The following is a 20,568-nucleotide window of genomic DNA, read 5'->3' on the forward strand; positions in this document are numbered from 1 at the left end:
GGCTAATTGGTCAATAATCCTTTACTGTACATTTCAACTCCTTAGGAATAAGTGCTATGTAGGAATGGTTGATCCTTTCTAGATTCGTGCGATAATCATAAAAGCTCTGAAATGTCTTGATCAGGTTGGTCTCATAATAATCTCCAAAAATACTTATAGAAGGCAAACGAGAATCCATCAGGTGCTGGGGACTTTTGGAAGGCTAACTGGAAGACAATAATGATTTTTATTTCTTCCTTAATGAAGGGGGCATCTAACTCGTGTAATTGAAGCGACCCTTCTGGGTACAGCATCTTACAATCAACCTTAATATAAGGCTTTTCTGAATTGCATGCCAAGCTGCTCTTTGAAGTAGTCGCCAAAACACTCGTGTCTTCTATTGGTCAGTCACAACTGGACCCTAATGGTGGAGCTCTAGGATGAGATTCTTCCTCCTATTACTAGCCCATATATGAAAAAATTGGTGTTGCGATATCCATTGTCAAGCCATTGTATATGCAATCGCTGCTTCCACAATAGTTACTCTTGTGCTAGCAATTGGTCGAATTTAGTCTTTAATAAGGTCCAGTCATCAAGTTCTGATGCAAGAAGATTCCTCCTTTCCTCTTCCTAATTGAAATAATCTATTTTCTCTAGCATTTCATTGTTCCTCACAGCAATATTTCCCACTTCAGATCGATTCCGAGATCTGAGTTTGGATCTGAGTAATCAAAGTTTTAGAACAAGGGTTGCAGTTGCATCCGGGGAGGTTAGTCCCATTTCCCACTGTTGCTGTTGATCAAGTTAGGCTTATGAGGTCGGATCCGTATCCTTCCCAAGTATGATGTATTGTCCGCTTTGGCCGATGTGAGGTCTAGCTACGAATTGTACGAACAACATGACCCAGCACGGGACCTCACGACTTTGCCCCTTCAGGCCATGACCCAAAAGGTGTCTCGTAATGAGAGAGGGAGATGCCAAGCCTTATAAGGCAAGGTTGTCTAACTGAATAACCGATGTGGGATTAAAGTTCGCACCCCCTGTAAAAGTAGCCCGTCTAATCAGGGAACCACAGCCTATTCCAAACGAATTTGCCCTTCAGCTCGGACCTTTACAGAGGAGATACTGTATATTGGGGGACCTGCATGGGCACCAGTATTGCAGTCGGTCAAGCTAGGCTCATGAGGTCGGATTCATATCCTTCTCGAGTATGAGGTATTATCCGCTTTGGCCGACGTGAGGGTTGACCACGAATGGTACAAATAGCATGACCTAGCATGAGGCCTCATGACTTTGCCCCCTTAAGCCACGGCCCAAAAGGCACATCGTCATGGGAGAGGGGGATGCCAAGCCTTATAAAGTAAGATTACCTAATTGAACAACTGATGTGGGACTAAAGTCCGCACCCCCTGCAATACCCACCATGATCGAATCATATCATCGAACCTTACAATGGTAAGCCAAAATTTTTTGAAGCGAAATGGTTTGTTTAAAGGAGGTTTATCCTGTACATGGGAACTAGCTCACAGCAGGAGAGAAATATGGACAGATGTAGATTGAACCAATGAGGTGAGACTTGCCATGGAAATTTGTTTAGTCATTCAATGGAAACGAAGCAACGATCCAGATGAAAGCTCTTTTCTGAAGTTGGATCATGTAAATTGCCTATTAGAGAGTGCCATTTCTATCAATGATTGTGACTTTACAAAGCTATTAAACAGACTTGGGACTTTCTGAGAGTTGGCTACGCCCTTGCAGTCTGATGAGAATCTTGTTGGATTAAAATCTCCTACCAAGACCCATGGAAGTGTGTTAGATGCCCTCAGTGAGCTGAGTTCAGCAAATAATGTTCGACACTCATGTTGATTGTGGTCGCCATAAATATTAGATAGCATCCATGAGAAACCAGTGGATTTGCAGGTAAGTTTGATAGCTAAGGAGTAGATGCCCATGTTAAACAAGCATCCTTCATGTCGAACAATAGTAAATAAATATTTTTCTTTTATTTTTTCTTCCAAATTGGAGCCAATATATAGATACAATTACGTCATAGTAATAGGAAACAATCCTATTCTAAGGAAACTAAATATTCCTATACACAAGATTTGACAACTATACACAATGACAACTATACATAAGATTTGACAACTATGCACGAGATTTGACAACTAATTTATTTGACAACTATATACAAGATTTGACAACCAATAGAAATAATCTGGCAATTACAACCTACAGATAGCTCATGCCAACACTCCCCCTCAAGTTGGAGCATAGATATTTATCATGCCCAACTTGTCAATTATATCATGGAATATCTTTCCTGAAACAGCTTTTGTGAGAATATCAGCCAACTGACTTTCTGACTTGATGAATGAAAAATGTATAATCTTTTGATCTAACTTATCCTTGATGAAATGACGATCAACTTCAACATGTTTGGTACGGTCATGTTGTACAGGATTTTGTGTAATTTCTATAGCAGCCTTATTATCACAATAAAGATTCATAGGTGTTGCATATTCAATCTCCAAGTCTTTTAAAATACTTCTAATCCATAATAATTCACATACACCATGAGCCATACCTCAAAATTCGGCTTCTGCACTTGATCTTGTCACAACTTTCTGTTTCTTACTTTTCCAAGTAACAAGATTACCCTCCACAAAAGTAAAATAGCCAGATGTGGATCTTCTGGTTGTTTGATCACCTGCCCAATCAGCATCTGTATATCCTTCAATATTAGAGCCACCATTTTTTGAGAATAATAAACCTTTGCCCAGAGCACCTTTCAAGTATCTCAAGATTCTGTATACTGCATTCATGTGTTCTTCACTTGGTGCATGTATGAATTGGCTTACGATGCTTACCGCATAGGCTATATACGGTCTTATGTGTGACAAATAAATTAGTCTCCCAACCAGCTTTTGATAGCGAGCCATGTCTGTTGGAATTTGATCTGGAAAAATTCCAAGTCTATGATTCATTTCTATGGGTGTTTCGATTGGTTTGCAAGCAAGCATTCCAGTTTCAGTCAAAAGATCTAGCACATATTTTCGTTGCGAAAGAAAAATCCCTCATTTTGATCTTGCTATTTCAATTCTCAAAAAATATTTAAGTTGTCCTAGATCCTTCATCTCGAACTCAGCAGCCAAATATTCCTGTAACAACTTCATTTCACACAGATCATCTCCTGTCAAGACCATATCATCAACATATATGATTAGAGCTGTTACCTTCCCTTGTGTTTTATAAACAAGGTATAATCTGAATTACTCTGTTTATAACCAAATGCCTTCATTGCAGAAGAGAACCTCCCAAACCAAGCTCTAGGTGATTGCTTAAGCCCATACAAAGATTTCTTCAATTTACAAACTTCATTTTTTCCTGAAGAACTATGTTTAATTCCAGATGGCAGCTCCATATAGACTTCCTCCTCTAAATCCCCATTTAAAAAAGTATTTTTAACATCAAATTGTTGCAAAGGCCAATCTTGATTTGCTGCTATAGATATGAGAATGCGAATTGTGTTGAGCTTAGCTACTGGTGCAAAAGTCTCTTGGTAATCCACCCCATACTTTTGTGTGTACTCCTTTGCAACTAATCTTGCTTTATATCTATCAATGCTTCCATCTGTTTTCACTTTCACGGTGAACACCCATCTACATCTGATCGTCTTCTTTCCTTTGGGTAATGAAACAAGTTCCCAAGTAGAATTCTTTTGTAAAGCCTCCATCTCTTCATTCATCGCTTTTGTCCATTTTGGATCTGCCAATGCATCCTGCACGCTACTAGGAATAGATACTTTGGATAATTGATTAACAGTAAGTGTATATGATTTAGACAATCTATGAGTAGAGACATAATTGCTAATTAGATATTTAACATTGGCTTTAGGATCAGGTTCATACTATTTCTTTGGGAAACTCTTATTTGATCTTTATGGGTATCTTGGAGTAAAATTTTCAGGAGAAACATTTGTTTCAAGAAACTCATTAGACATGGGACTCGATATTGGAGTAGAGATTACCTAAGGAGAAGAATTCTGGACATTCTGGGTTGATTCGTCAGTTAATGGTGTTAACATGGGCAACTCTGCAGCCATTGGTGATTGTGATTTGTCTTCGGAAGGAACTACCTCCTCATTCTCAATTACAGAAATATTATCAAAATTTTGTGGATTACTTGTCCCAAACTTTTCATTTACTTTTTCCAACTCAAAAAACTCATCTCCTCTATTGCCTTCTTGTAACATGCTCTCTTTACTAAAGTTCTCCCCCTGAAGAGATGGTGTAGAAACTTTTCTTGAATAGTAAGGTTCTGACTCACGAAAAGAGGTATCCAAGATCACATGTAACTTCCGAGCTTGAGGATCATAGCACCGATATCCCTTCTAAAAATCTGAATACCCAATAAATACACATCGTTTTGCACATGGATCAAGTTTATTTCGTAAAGTCTTGGGAATGTGAACATATACCGTACAACCAAAGACTCTTGGTTTAAGATTCGGGAGATGAGGAATTGAAAAAAAAAGATTGCATCTTTTGTTGAGGGGTTTGGAAACCTATCACTCGAGAAGGTATCCGATTGATGAGATAAATGGCAGACTTCACAGCTTCTCCCCAATAGAACCGTGGCATGTTCATGCCAAAAAGGGAGGCACGAACCACCTCCATTATCTACCTATTCTTCCTCTTTGCCAAGCCATTCTATTGCGGAGTATAAGTACAAAAAGTATTATGTCGAATCCCATGTTGGCTAAGAAATTTTCCAAATGAAGCATCTACAAACTCCATTGCATTGTCAGATTGCAAAATACAAATCTGCCTCTGATACTGAGTGCCCACCATACTATGAAATTCCTGAAATGCTACACAAACATCACTTTTTTTGTGAAGTAGAGACACCCAAGTCATCCTAGTGCACTCATCACTAAATGTAACAAAATAACGAGCTTTAGAAATTGAAGGAATTTTTGCAGGACCCCAAACATTAGAGTGTATAACCACAAACGGTTCTGAACATTTATTCAAACTTGGTAAATAAGAAATACGATGGCTTTTGGCCAATTCACAGATATCACAGTGAAAATCCGAAGTATTAAAATTTGAAAAAAGATGGGGTTGTAATTTTTTAAGATATCCAAAAGAAAGATGTCCCAATCTTCGATGCCATAACCATACAGTTGCTCGATCTTTTTCTTCACTACTAATATGATATGCATGACTGAATTTCTGTCCTCCATTCTCTGTTAGTTCTAAGTAATAGAGTTTGCCCCGTTTAACACCATAACCAAGTATCTTTCTGGTCAGAATATCTTGAAAGATGCAAAAAGAGGGCCAAAAAGCTACAGTACAAGCAAGAGAGGAGGTTATTTGACTAACAGACAAGAGGTTATATTCAAGAGATGGAACGACTAGAACTGTATTCAGTGTGAGAGTACTAGACAAAGTGACAGATCCTTCTTTAGTAATAGAAGAGGTACTACCATTAACAGTAGATATAACAGATTGGGAAGATGGACGAATAGATTGTAATTGACCAGAGTCTCTAGTCATATGATCAGATGCACCTGTATCAATAATCCAAGTACTATTCTTAGAAGTTGTAGAGAATACCTTTGCCTTACCACCAATACCTGGGTGAGCAATGTTTGCTGTGGGCTGTGATTTCTCCTCCACATTTGATTGGACTTCCTTCATAGAAGTCACCATAGCCTTCCCTGCAATCTTCTTTCTTGATTTTTTCGAAAAATCCCACCACTCAGGATAGCCAATGATTTCATAACATCGCTGTTTCGAATGACCTGTTTCACCACAATGACTACATACAAGGTTTTTAGATTTTTCACCATAATGGCGGACCCGATTCTTTGTCGAGCCAAATGATAATCCTTATCGAGTTTGGTTGGCTAGCATAATCGAATTCTCAGAGATTGGCCGTGAGCCTCCCATTGTCTGTCTTTGTTGATATTCTCTCCTCACATAGACATATGTACTTTCCAAATCAAGTTTTGGCTCTTTTCATAAGATTTCTCCACAAACTTGATCAAACTCAGAGTCGAGTCTACTTAGAAAGATATGAACTCAAAGCCTAGCCATCACAGAATGCAACTGGATCACTCTTTCAACTGTTCCTTCTTGAGAGGTAGTCCTTTGATCAATTTTCTAGAAAATGGCAACAAGCTCATTATAGTATGTTGACAATGGTCTACCATTTTGTATGGTAGAAAAAGATTTCTGATTCAATTCAAAGAGGTGGGTTTCATCCGATCCATCGTAGAAGGTTTTCGATACAGCCTCCCATATCTCCTTGGCTGTGGAAAGACGAATAAATCGTTGCATCAGTGTTGGGCTCATTGAGTCAATAAGCCAGCTTTTCACTCTATGATTTTCGGTAATCCATGCTCCATAATTGGGATCTTCGGGTGCAGGCTTTTTCGTTTCTCCAGTAAAATATCCAGCTTTGTTGCGAGCGTCAATACGCATCTCCATAAGCTGAAACCATAATTGATAATTTGTCTCATCCAGTATGATACTGGTAGGAAAAGCAGAATTGTCTTGGTGGATGATGAGAGACGGTGTTGAGTTGTTTGTTGTAGCTGGGACAATGGGATTGAAATCAGCCATTTAGTTTCAGATGGAGAAGAAAAGATGGAGATGGAGATTGAAGAGATGGAGATGGGGAACTTGAGGATAGGGAATTTCGTGTAGAGGCTTGGGGATTTTCAATTCGATTCGGGTTGAGCAGTTCTTTCAAGATTAGAATTGCTCGATACCATGTCAAACAATAGTAAATGAATATTTTTCTTTTATTTTCTCTTCCATATTGGAGCCAATATATAGATACAATTACATCATAGTAATAGGAAACAATCCTATTTTAAGGAAACTAAATATTCCTATACACAAGATTTGACAACTATACACAATGACAACTATACATAAGATTTGACAACTATACACGAGATTTGACAACTAATTTATTTGACAACTATATATAAGATTTGACAACTAATAGAAATAATCTGACAATTACAACCTACAGACAGCTCATGCCAACACTTCTAAGTCCTTATGATTCCAACAAGATAGCAGGCCACCAGCTGAACCTGAAGCATCCTTCGATACCCAGCCTTCTACATTTGAACCACATATCAATTTTTGCAATCTCCAATTCATTTGATCTTATTTGGTTTCCTGAAGACACCAATTGAACATTTTGACTGCTTAATGGTTTCTTTGATGGCTCATTTTTTCTTGGGCCTACCAATACCTCTCATATTCCAGCTTAGTATCATTTACAGTAAATGCTAAACTTACAGGGCACAACCAAAGTGGGTACGTACAAGGTAAAGAAAAGATTCCAGTAACATGTCTAGAGAGGTACATCCATCTCTTAAAGTCGATTCTGTGAGTCAAAAGTTTTGACATCCAAAATTCCACTGCACCACGGGAGAGAAAGGACACAGAATATAAAAGAGTGGATTCTAGAAGAAGATAACGAGTGCCGCCAACTGAGACTTCCAAGGCGACTTACCAGAATCTTAATTAGTGCAAGAGATCATCCCATTACAACTTCAGCAACTTCGTCAGCTATCTTTCCACATTGCTGGATTTCCATTGCCTTCAATTTTCCTGCCGAATTGAATTTATCTTCTGTCTCGAATAATAGCCTGCACTGCTTCCCCATTTCGGTGATTTGAGCCGATGTCAGTGAGTTTATAAAAAGTATATCCACCACTGTGAGAAAATCTTCCACCAGTCTGAGCGATTTAATCTTTTTGGTTCGCGGTCAGGCACTGCATTTGAAGGATGGTGCTCCAGTGTTTCTACTTTTCCTGCAGGATGCGGCTGTATGTTGGTATTGAGTAGGATTACTTGGCATTTGCTCTTGATGAAAGGGGGCGTTGCATGCAGTTAGAATCCTTGCAAAGATCTGCCTTATTGGTATTGTCAAAGCTGCTGTAGGTGGGTGGCATCGCTTGGTGTCAGAGTTTTGGCTTTTAGATTCTGTTGGGGAATACCGACCGACCCCACTCATGCCGACTCATCATCGGGCCTACATGTCCGACGCCCGACTTCACCGACCGACCGACCGACGGGTGCCGTTACCAACCGATCGACGGCTATCGACCGACCGAGGATACGTCGGTCGGGCAGACCTTTTCTGCTCTCCCAACCGACTGCACTATGGGGTCCGATGCCCGACTCCTGCAACGTGCTCGACTGACTGTTGGAGGGGCCTAAATTTTCACCCGACGCCCCTCAGCTGGCCGCCGACCTATGGTCGGTCGGCTCCTCCAATTGCCGTACTACTACCAGAGACTGTCAGTCCTGACAACGGCATGCGGCACTGCAGCCTAGGGGCATTATCCCACCTAAGGCATGGTCAACCCTAGCGATTTGACAGTTCCACGGTGATTTGACACCTTTACGGCGACTCTGACAGTCTTCAGTGAGTTGACAATTCTTCAATTGTCCGCGCCATTAATGACGGCGCCACACCATGCTCCACTATATATATCGGAGAAGGCAACAGTGCTAGAGGTCCCTTCGAAAAACTCTTGGGCTTGCTCCCTCTCTCTCTATCCCTCTCTCGTTGAGCTCCTTGTTTTCTTTTCACTGTTGCCTAGTCTCCTCTCTGACTTGACCGTCGGAGGGTCCCCGTCGGAGCCACCTCCGGTCAGTGTGGACTTTCTTTTGCAGGCGCTTGTTCCCGGCGACCAGGCGACAAGGGGATTGGCCGCAACAGATTGGCGCGCCAGGTAGGGGGGGCACCAACGCTCATAGTGACGAGTTAGTGCTTCATTGACAGCACCAGGGATTGTAACCCCCATAGAATTCAAGATGACAAAGATAAGAGCTCAGCGATCGAGGGTCACCAGATTGGCAAGGCGCTCTTCCCGTCGGGAAGAGGCCTCTCCTCCACCCTCCGTGGCGGAACCTAGCTCTCTGCACCCTGCGGTGATTGCAGAGGCGCAGATTGCGGCGATCGTGCGGCAGATGACCGTGCTGACGGATGCGGTCAAAAGCCTTCAGCAACAACTGGTCCGGCTGCCGCCGTCACCGGCCGGACAACCGACGCCGCATCCGATGCCCTCCAGGAGCAGCCGCCGACAACCGCATCGATCTCCATCGCCTCCGCAGGAGCACCTACCACGGTGCTCCTATCGAGAGGAGGAGGGGCGGCCACGACGCGACACCCATCGGTCCTGACGGCACTCTCCCTCCTAGCTAGAATGAGCAAGGAAGGAGAAGCGACCGCGAACGCCGTCTGCCTCTCTCTCGGACTCTTTCAGAGACTCCACTCCTGGGGTCTCCCAGCATCGACGGACCGACGACTACGAACGCAGGTTCAAGAAAATCGACCGTCGGCTTGCACAGCTGCAGGTGGACGGGCAGAAGTCTTCAAACGACGTCGACTTTCAGACCGCCCAATATCTCTCCCGACTCATCCTCGACGAACCGATCCCTAGTCGGTTCAAGATGCCGCATGTGGAGCCTTATGATGGCTCCATCGACCCAATCGACCACCTGGAGAGCTACAAGGCTCTCATGACGATTCAAGGGGCAACCGACGCTCTCCTTTGCATCGGCTTCCCCGCCACGCTCTGCAAAGCTGCCAGGGCCTGGTACTTCAATTTTTTATCGGGAAGTATCCACTCCTTCGGGCAGCTCGAGCACTCTTTCGTGGCCCACTTCAGCACCAACCGAAAGCCGCCGCGAACGTCGGACAGCCTTTTCTCCCTCAAACAAGGAGAAAATGAGATGCTCTGACACTTCGTGACATGATTCAACGCGGCCACACTTGAGGTCCGGGATCTCAACGAAGATATGGCCATCTCGGCCATGAAACGGGGACTAAGGGCATCCCGGTTCACTTACTCCCTGGACAAGACCCTCCTCCGGACGTATGCCAAACTATTGGAGTGCGCGTACAAGTACATGCGCACGGATGAAGGAGCCTCCGACCGGTGCATGACCGAGTTCAAGGGCCCGAAGGAGAAGCGAAGAAAGGGTCGGGACCCTGCCGAACCTAGCAGGCCCCCGACTGATGGTCGGGTCTCACCCCTGCGATGGAACCAGAGGTCACCCCGACGGCAGACTCCAAGGCCGACACACCCCAGGTATGACTCCTACACTCCTCTCTCTGCTCCTCGTGTGCAGATTTTGATGGAGATTGAGGGGGAAGAGTACTTGCGATGGCCTCCGCCTTTGAAGGCAAAAGGCCTCGATCGACAGAAGCACTATCGATTCCACCGGGGCCACGGCCACAATACCGAGCAATGCATCCAACTTAAGGATGAGATCGAAGCTCTCATCCACCGAGGGTACTCGATAAATTTTGAAGGAACCCGCCGACTCAACCAGTTGCCGACCCCAGCCGACTGAAGAAGCGACGGCTAATCAGCCAACGGCCGGGGTCATCAATATGATTTCCAAACGACTGGGCCCGAGGACGTCTGCTGGAGGGGAGCCGACGAAGAGGCTGCACCCGGACGACGTAATTACCTTTACGGAAGAAGATGTTCGGGGCATCCAAACTCCCCACGATGATGCTGTTGTTGTCTCGACAACAATAGCGAACTATGATGTAAGAAAAATCTTTGTAGATAATGAAAGTTCAACGAACATTTTATTTTATTCGACCTTCTCCCGGATGCGACTATCGACAGACCGACTCAAGAGTGTCTCTACGCCCTTGATAGGCTTCGCTGGGGATGCTGTCACGATGGAAGGAGAAGTTACTCTGTCCGTAACGGTCGGCACCGAACCATGACAAAGCACAGTCCACTTGACTTTCGCGGTCGTCCAAGTGTCTTCGGCCTACAACGCCATAGTTGGAAGACCCGACCTAAATGCCCTTAAAGCGATTGTCTCAACGTACCATCTCTTGGTTCGGTTCCTGACCAAAAATGGAGTCGGGGAGATGTGCGGAGACCAACAGCTCGCTCGCCGATGCTTTCATATCTCCGCTCAAAGCGACGAGTTGAAGGGCTCCCTGACGATCGACAAACTAGACCAACGGGAGGAGGAAGAACGGGGTTCGCCGGCTAAACAGCTCGTTCCAATCTCGATAGCGGAGAGTCCCGACCGAAAGGTATGGGTCGGGTCACAACTACCCGACCCAAAATGACGACGGTTGGCGGAGCTGCTGAAGGCCAACGCCGACATATTTGCTTGGTCGGCAGCAGATATGTCGGGCATCCCCCTGGAAACAATAACGCACCGACTCAACATCGACCCGATGATGAGGCTGGTGAGGCAGAAGAAAAGGTCTTTTGCTCCTGAAAGACAGAAGGCCATCGACGAAGAAGTGGACAAGCTACTCGAGGCGGGCTTCATCAGAGAAACTACATATCCCGATTGGCTCACCAATGTTGTCATGGTGAAGAAAGCCAACGGGAAGTGGAGGATTTGCATCGACTACACCGACTTGAATCGGGCCTGTCCGAAGGACAGCTTTCCACTTCCAAAGATCGACCAGCTGGTGGATGCGACATCCGGTTATCGACTGCTCAGCTTCATGGATGCCTTCACCTGGTACAATCAGATCTGGATGGTGCCCGAAGACGAGGAGCACACTGCCTTCGTGACCCCCAAGGGCCTCTACTGCTACAGGGTGATGCCCTTCGGGCTGAAGAATGCTGGAGCTATGTTGCCCAGCTATGCAACCCAAGAGGGGGGGTGAATTGGGTTTCTAAAAATTTTAAGCTCAACTGATTACTTATGAACAGTATTTGTTAAAACTTGATGAATGAGAAGAAGGTCTTTAAATCAAGATTAAATTACCTAGAGCAAGAATGCAATTATATAATAAAGAAATAAAGTGAAACAATAAAGCACACCACAAACACAAAGATTTATAGTGGTTCGGTGCCAACCTTGCACCTATATCCACTCCCCAAGCTCCTACTTGGGAATTCTAATCCACTATACTTGTATTCAACCTGAATACACACGTCGGAAACTCCGACACTAGCTATCCCAAGCTAATCCACTTATTTCTCGGGTACAAGCCAACCCAAAACACTCCGATTTCAGGTTCGGATCAACCTTCCCTTGTTTTGGAAACCCTCCAAAAACAAGAACAATTACTCACAAAGAGTAAGACAGTTTAGAGCATAAATACGTACAAGAATAGCTCCTTAAATGAGCGAATATAACAATAAAAATACTTTACTCAAATGAAGAATCCCCTTTTTAGATTTTCTCAAGGTGGATGAACGCTTGAGGAGAAGATGAACTTGATTGAAGACTTCTTGAAGGCTTTGAAAGAGCTTTTGATCAAGTTTGAAAAATAGGCTTGAAAAATTCTCTCTTTGAATGCTCTTGAATCTCTCTTTCACAATCTCTCGTGTATATAGTAGATCTCTCGTGTGGATTGTGGATCCCCTCTCTTTTTCTTTTGTGTATTTCGTTGATCTCCTCTTGTATATTTTTGGATCTTCTCTTCTCTCCTGTATTTTCACCTTTTGAAACCTTTTATAGCATTAAGAAATAAGAGAAAATATATTAGGCAGAAAAAGAGCCGTTAGAGCATTTTTAGGAAGCATAAAAGGCAATTAAAACGGGCAAAAAACTAGCCGTTGCGGATATTTTCCATCGCAGGGTCGACTCATGAGTCGACTCATGCTTCAGGGGTCGACTCATGAGTCGACCTCTGTTGCAAAGACCAGAGATTTGGTTTCTGGAATTTTTTTGGCTCAAATCAGCAGAGGTCGACTCATGAGTCGACTCATGCCTTGTGGGTCGACTCATGAGTCGACTCACAGGTCGTGCCAAGCCAAAAATCCAGCGTGCCATGGGTAATTTTTGCGTGCCAATCAGCTCATAGTGCCATGAGTTGACTCATGAGTCGACTCATGCACTTCAAACCTTCATAACTTCAAAAATATAAGTCCAAAAATAATGAAATTTTCACCAATAGATTACAAATATTTGTTCTACCAAATGATACTATCAAATAGGATTTTAGTGAAATTATGATTTTGCCCTTGAAGAGCATAAGGACTTTTTCAATTTAAAATTATTTGTATCCCTTCAATCTGCTTTGTAATCATCAAAATCAATCTAGGAGCAACAATCTCCCATTTTTGATGATGACAAAACATTTGAACAAAAGCATTTATGTGAAACACTAATTTCAAAAGAATACATTATAGGTGTATATGCTTGAAAAGAGTATGATTCTTTTGGCATGTAATATAAATGGTCATACAAAATAATTTGTCCATTTGCTTAAGGATTTGAAGATATGCTCATTGGATTATGTGATTTTGGTGTTAGAGCGGAAAACTTGTTTTTGTTATCAGATTAAGCTGTATTTTGAAAATTTGCTCATTCTTCATTTGATTTTAGTTTTAGCATCAGAGCAAAAATAATTATGTGCTTTAATTGCTTTTGATACATCAAATAATTATGTGTGCCAAAGCATGTTTAAGAGTTGATTTGAAAAGTGTATTAGATCATTTTGAGTTTAAGATGTATCAGAGCAAAAGAAAAATAAATTTTGCAATGTATCAGAGCAAGAAAAATAATTTTACAAAGTTATCAGAAAAATTTTACAATGTATCAGAGAAAATTTTACAATGTATCAGAGCAAATTTTTATAATGTATCAGAGCAAAATGTATAATGTATCAGAGCAAGTTAAAAAAAATTTTAAGATGTATCAGAGTAAGTTAAATTTCTTAAGTTGTATCAAGGTAAAATTTCAAAAGATATATCAGAGAATTTGGAATTTTGAAGTATATCAGAGCATATTTAAATTTTTAAAGCAATTCAGAGCATATTTAAAGAAGTAATTTTAAAAGTTACTTAGATTGTACTTTTGATATTGTTCTTTTAAATCTTCAATTCATTCATTAATTTCTCATAATTTATGGTTTTGCTTTTGATGGATTGCTTTTTCTTTTGATGGATTGCTTTTTCTTTAATTTTTGTTTTAATAATTTCTCCCCCTTTTTGACATCATCAAACATGTTAACTTCTCCTTTTTCTGAAACATTCTTTAATTTCTCCCCCTTTAGAGTTTATCACAGATGTTTGCTCCCCCTTAATACAGCAATTATTAACAGCAAACAACAACAAAGAGAAGATAATATTTCAACAAGGAGAATATATATATAACCAAAATATGATCGTCATCAGTACAAAAGGTAGAAAAATAAGTAAAAGATGATTCCATATAACCATAATTGTTTCAATACATAGTTCATAATATAAAAATTAACCAGCTAATTGTCAATACATGGCCCCCAGATACAGATCCTAGAACAAGACACTAACACCTAGGATCTAGTAATGATCAAGACAAAGTCATGGATCGGAGTCATCAGATATGGTATGAGAAGCTGATGGATCAGAAGTGCGTCCTCTACCCCGTCTGCCTCTGGCACGAGCAGGAGAGCGAGATGAACTGGGTGGCTGAGAACGCTGAGAGGCTAAGGACTGAACAGAAAGGTTGAGTCTGATGGAATCAAGTACGTTCAATGCTCTGGAAACAGATTGAAGTAGAGCAGTGAACTGAGTGGATGCTTGCTCACTCGATCCTCGGATCTCTCTCCTCAGTAACTCATATCCTCCTCTAGTGCTCCTCTGAGCCTTCCTGCCTCTGCAGTGAGGTCTGTGACCTCAATAATGGACTCCTGTGGCTGAGGATGGGCCAATGCAAGGACTTGCCCCTGCAAGTCAAGAACTCTGCCAGTCAGTCTCCAGACTGTGTCCTCAAGCTGCTGAATCCGGACGGACTGATCTGATATCATCTGAAACACAGTGGATATGTGGGGAGTCATGGTCTGATCAGAAGAAGTGGCTCCCGGTGCAAAAGTAGTACTGCTCCACTGACTAGACAGCAAAGAAGCCACACGCTGTGATATCTGCTCGATCTGATCGTCAGCCAGTCTGAACTCTGATGGAGGTGCTCTGCTCTCTGGCTGATACACTGGTGTGGGCATCCTAGTAAACTCTGAAGGGCCAGCCTCTGTATCAGGAATGAACTGGATATTTGGTGATGCTGCCCTGAAATCATGTACAGGAGATGATGGACTTCTTCTTCTGCTCTGTCTTCAGTTCTGTCTTCAGCTCTATCTTCAGTTCTCTCTTCAGCTCTTTCCTCAGCTCTCTCCTCAGATCCCTTGATCCAACCACCATCAGTCTTTGTAAATCCCATTCGGTGCAGGCTGTGTTGGTTGAAAGTGTCCACATGAGATAGCTTAGTAGAAGCCTCCCCCTCACAGCTAACTCCAAACCTCCTAAATACTCTAGTAAGGGCCATACCATAAGGCAAGTGTGCCTTGGATCTGTTCAATGTTTCTCTCATGGCCTCTATCATAAGTGCAGGGAGGTTCAGGGGGTCTGAGTGATGACATGAAACATGATACATACATCTCTGCTGGAAAGTAAATCATGCCTACCACTCCTAGGAAAGAAGAGCTTCGTTACCATCTGATGCAGGATCCTCATCTCAATGGACAAAATCTTTGCTTCCAATTTATTTAAACTTCCTGAATAAGTTTCTCCTAGAATAATTCTGATCCCCTCTTCTTTTACTGGGAGTTCCATATAAGAGTAACCCTCACTAGGCAACTGAAGAATTTCTCCCAATATGCTAGAATCCAAGCAAATATCAATCCCCTTGACTGTTGAAGTCACTGACCCATTTCCATAATGTAGATTCTGGTAGAATTCTCTAACTAGGTCAACATAGGTGACTTCCTTAAGGGAGCAGTAGAGTTCCCATCCTTGGTTTTTAATCTTAGTTGCAAAAGTAAAGCCCTCTTTTCAAAGAACCGAAAATCTATATTCTTTCGGTTTCGACTTTTCTATCAGAAAGAGGATTCTTACTGGGGCTTAGGAAGGATTGAGGGGGACCTTGAGCAGATACTGAAGCTGGAGTGGGAGCATTGAAGACTGACCAGCTTGCCTTTTCTTTCGGACAATTTCTTCAGGCTCACGGATTGACTTTCTTCTTTGGGGAAGCTTCATCTTCGGAGCCATATTCACTTCAATAGCAGGGCAAGGAGACTTGGAGGAACAAGTGAAGAGTGGAGGAGGGATCACAAGAAAGTGAAGAAGAATTTTGATGGATAAAAGAGGTGGATTTTGGAAGAACGGTGGAGTACTAGGGCACGCTCCAACCGTGACAAACAATGGGAGAAAGCACAAGAAATTCCTTTCCAAGGTAGCGATTTTTGGTGGAGAGGAGGAGGGAGAAGTGCTTCGAATTGGATCCTTGGATTTGGAGCAAAAGAAATTGGAGAAGTCGGCTTTTGGAAGGAGGACGATGAGAAGATGAGTCGTCTCACGAACAGGGTCCCTTATAAAAACAATGAACCCGTTTGAAGTTGGTGGGATTTACAAGTTTGCCATTGAGTCGACTCATGGGGGTCGACTCATGAAGTTCAGAAAATCAGAAAAATATGAATAAATTCAGAAAAATTTGAAATTTTGGGAGAAGGAGTTTTGCTCAAAGATAAGTTTTTAGAATGATAAATTTGAGCTTTTGGACCAGGATAGATGTTGGAAATTGAGCTCTAAGATTTTTGACATCAATTCTTTGGAAATTGAGAAATTTTAGGCATATGGATCTAGAATTCCTAGATTTCTCCTAATTTCACAGAATCTATCCTCACTAAGGGCCTTTGTAAAGATATCAGCTAATTGATTTTCAGTGCAAACATATTCAAGAATTATATTTTTGTTTTGAACATGTTCTCTTATAAAATGATGTCTTATTTCAATATGTTTGGATCTTGAGTGTTGAATTGGATTTTTAGATAGATTTATGGCACTTGTGTTGTCACATCTTATTGGTGTTTCATTAAGTTTGATTCCAAAGTCTTCGAGTTGTTGCTTAATCCACAAGATTTGAGCACAACAACTTCCGGCTGCAATGTATTCGGCCTCAGCCGTAGACAGTGCCACCGAATTTTATTTCTTGCTAAACCATGAGATTAGGTTAACTCCAAGAAATTGGCAAGTTCCACTTGTGCTTTTTCTATCTAATTTACATCCACAAAATCAGCATCTGAATATCCTAATAAATTAATTTGTGAGTCCTTAGAGTACCATAACCCTAGAGTTTGAGTACCATTTAAGTATCTAAGGATTCTTTTAACAGCATTCAAATGAGATTCTTTAGGATTAGATTGATATCTAGCACATAAACAAACACTAAACATGATATCAGGCCTACTTGCAGTTAAATATAATAATGAGCCAATCATACCTCTATAGTATTTTAAGTCTACGCTTTTACCTTCATCATCCTTGTCAAGCTTACATGAGGGACTCATTGGTGTGCCAATTGGTTTGCAGTTCTCCATTCCAAATCTTTTGAGTAGTTTTTGGTGTACTTGCTTTGGGTGATGGAGATTCCCTCTTTTGATTGTTTGATTTGGAGTCCGAGGAAGAAGGTGAGTTCTCCCATCATGCTCATCTCAAACTCTCCCTGCATAAGCTTAGCAAAGTCTTGACAAAGGGATTCATTAGTAGACCCAAAAATTATGTCATCAACATAAATTTGTATAATTAGCATATCATTTTGATTTCTTTTAATAAAGAGGGTTGTATCTACATTACCTCTTGAAAAACATTATTTAGTAGAAATTTGCTTAGCCTATCATACCATGCTCTAGGTGCTTGTTTTAATCCATATAAAGCTTTATTTAATCTAAAGACATGATTAGGAAAAGCATGATTTTCAAATCCAGGGGGTTGTTCTACATATACTTCTTCAGTAATGTATCCATTTAAAAATGCACTTTTAACATCCATTTGAAATAATTTGAATTTCATAAAGCAAGCATATGCAAGTAGAAGTCTAATAGCCTCTAATCTAGCAACAGGTGCAAAGGTTTCATCAAAATCAATTCCTTCTTCTTGATTATATCCCTTAGCAACCAGTCTTGCTTTATTTCTAATTACATTTCCATGCTCATCTAATTTGTTTCTAAAGACCCATTTTGTGCCAATTATAGAATAATTTTTAGGTCTTGATACTAAGGTCCAAACATTATTTCTTTTAAATTGATTAAGTTCCTCTTGCATTGCATTAATCCAATTATGATCATTTTCAGCTTCTTCAAGAGTTTTAGGTTCAAGATGAGATACAAAAGCACAATGATTAACTACATCTCTAAGTGAAGAACGGGTTTTTACCCCATGCATAGGATCACCAATAATTAACTCCTTAGGGTGGTTGTGAACATACCTCCATTCCTTGGTAGGTCATTTGTACCTTGAGGTTGTTCTTGAATTCTTCACCTCTCTCATCTTGTTTGTCTTCTTGATCCTTGTCTTCTGGAGTTGCTGAATCTTTCAGAGTGATTTCCTTCATACCTTCTATTAGTGGATCTGCATCATCAACACCCTCATTCTTCTTGAAGGAAGATCGTTAGATTCATCAAAAACAACATGTATGGACTCCTCAACTACTAAAGTTCTTTTGTTGAAAACTCTAAATGTTTTACTAGTGGAGGAGTAACCTAGAAAGATTGCTTCATCTGATTTTGCATCAAATTTATCAAGTTTTTTTTACCATTATTTAATACAAAACATCGGCAACCAAAAATATGAAAATATGCAATATTTGGTTTTCTTCCTTTCCAAAGTTCATAGGGGGTTTTCTTTAAAAATTATCTAATCAAAGCACGATTTAAAATGTAACATGCTGTGTTAATTGCTTCCGCCCAAAATATCTTGGAAGGTTGCTTTCACAAAGCATGGTACGGGCCATTTCTTCTAAGGTTCTGTTTTTCCTTTCAACTACCCCATTCTGTTGAGGTGTCCTAGGAGCAGAGAAGTTATGGCCAATTCCATTTTATCACAAAAATTTTCAAAATCTTGATTTTAAATTCAGTTCCATGATCACTTCTAATATTTTGAATTGAAAATCCTTTTTCATTAGTGACTTTTCGGTGAAATTTAGTGAAAATATGAAAAGTTTCATTTTTGTGTGCCAAAAAGAAAACCCAAGTAAAATGAGAGTAATCATCTATAATTACAAAGCCATATCATTTTTCTCCTAGACTTGTGGTTCTAGTTGGTCCAAATAAGTCCATATGTAAGAGCTCTAAAGGTCTAAAGTTGAAACAGTATTTTTGGATTTAAATGAAACTCTAGTTTGTTTACCTAATTGGCATGCATCACAAATTCTATCCTTATCAAAATTCAGTTTTGGCAAACCAAGAACTAATTCTTTCTTAATTAATTTTGAAAGAGAATGCATGCTAATATGTGCAAGTCTACGATGCCACAGCCAACTAGTCTCATTAATTTAGTATTCAAGGATACTAGGCATTGCATGTCTAATTTGGCTAATCATTCAAATCTACCATATAGATATTGCCATGCCTATGTCCTATAAATTTAATGCCATCGTTAATAGGACTAGTCACAATGCAAACAGATGATTCAAAAATGACTTTATACCCTTTATCACAAAATTGACTAATACTAAGTAAGTTATGCTTTAAACCTTTAACTAACAAAATATTTTCAATGTATTTGGAGGGAGTGATACCAATGTTACCTATCCCGATGATCTTTCCTTTTCCATTATCTCCAAAGGTGACCATCCTTCCATTCTTAGCATCAAGTGTGATGAATTATGATTCATCACCAGTCATGTATCTCGAGCATCCACTGTCAAGATACCATTTCCTGTTTCCTCCTTGGGATGCTAGACACACCTGCAAGCAAAGATCAGGTTTCTGTCTTAGGTACCCAAGTTTTCTTGGGTCCTTTTAGGTTAGTCAAAATGGTTCCTTTTGGAACCCATATTTTCTTTACAGTTGTGTTTGCATATTTGTTAATAAGGTATGTGTATGATTTATGTCCTATTCTACCACATTTGAAACAAGTAATATTTGCAGACTTGTTACTTGAATAATTTACATAAATATTCTTCAGAAATTTTTATTTCTTAAAGGGATTATATCCAAGTCCAGCCTTATCATATACAGCTTTTTGATTATCAAGAATCATATTTAATTTGTTTGAACTTAAGGTGAACTTATCTACTATAGGTTTCAGCTTGTTAATTTCATTCTTTAAGCTTTGATTTTCTTGAATCAAGATGGATTTTTCAATTGAAAGGTTTTCAGCTTATTTCACTAAGGACTGATTTCCAATTTCAGTTCTTTGTTTTTCATCCCTAGTTTCTTTAATTCATCTATTAAATCATTGAATGCTTCATGCAATTCTTCAAAAGTAAATTCACTAGGGATTCAGAAGTTACCTCATTTTCGTGTGCCATAAGGCACAGGTTGCTTGTTCTGTTGAGGTTTCCTCATCGGAGCTTGAGTCATCGCTCGCACTCCAAGTCGCCATCATTGCTTTCTTTTTGAACTTTTTGAGACCTTTCTTTAGTTGTGGACATTCGGATTTGAAATGTCCCGGCTTCTTGCACTCATAGCATATAAGGGGTTGATCTTTCTCTTTCTCTTTGCCTTGTTCCCCTTTTGTGAATGACTTCTTTCTCATCCCTTGTTTCCTTTTTCTTAGAAACTTCTTAAATCTCCGAGTGATGAGTGCCATCTCTTCATCCTGTTCTTCATCTTCAGTGTCATCCATTTCAT

This window comes from Elaeis guineensis, chromosome 11, assembly GCF_000442705.2.
Source record: "Elaeis guineensis isolate ETL-2024a chromosome 11, EG11, whole genome shotgun sequence".
Taxonomy (NCBI): Eukaryota; Viridiplantae; Streptophyta; class Magnoliopsida; order Arecales; family Arecaceae; genus Elaeis; species Elaeis guineensis.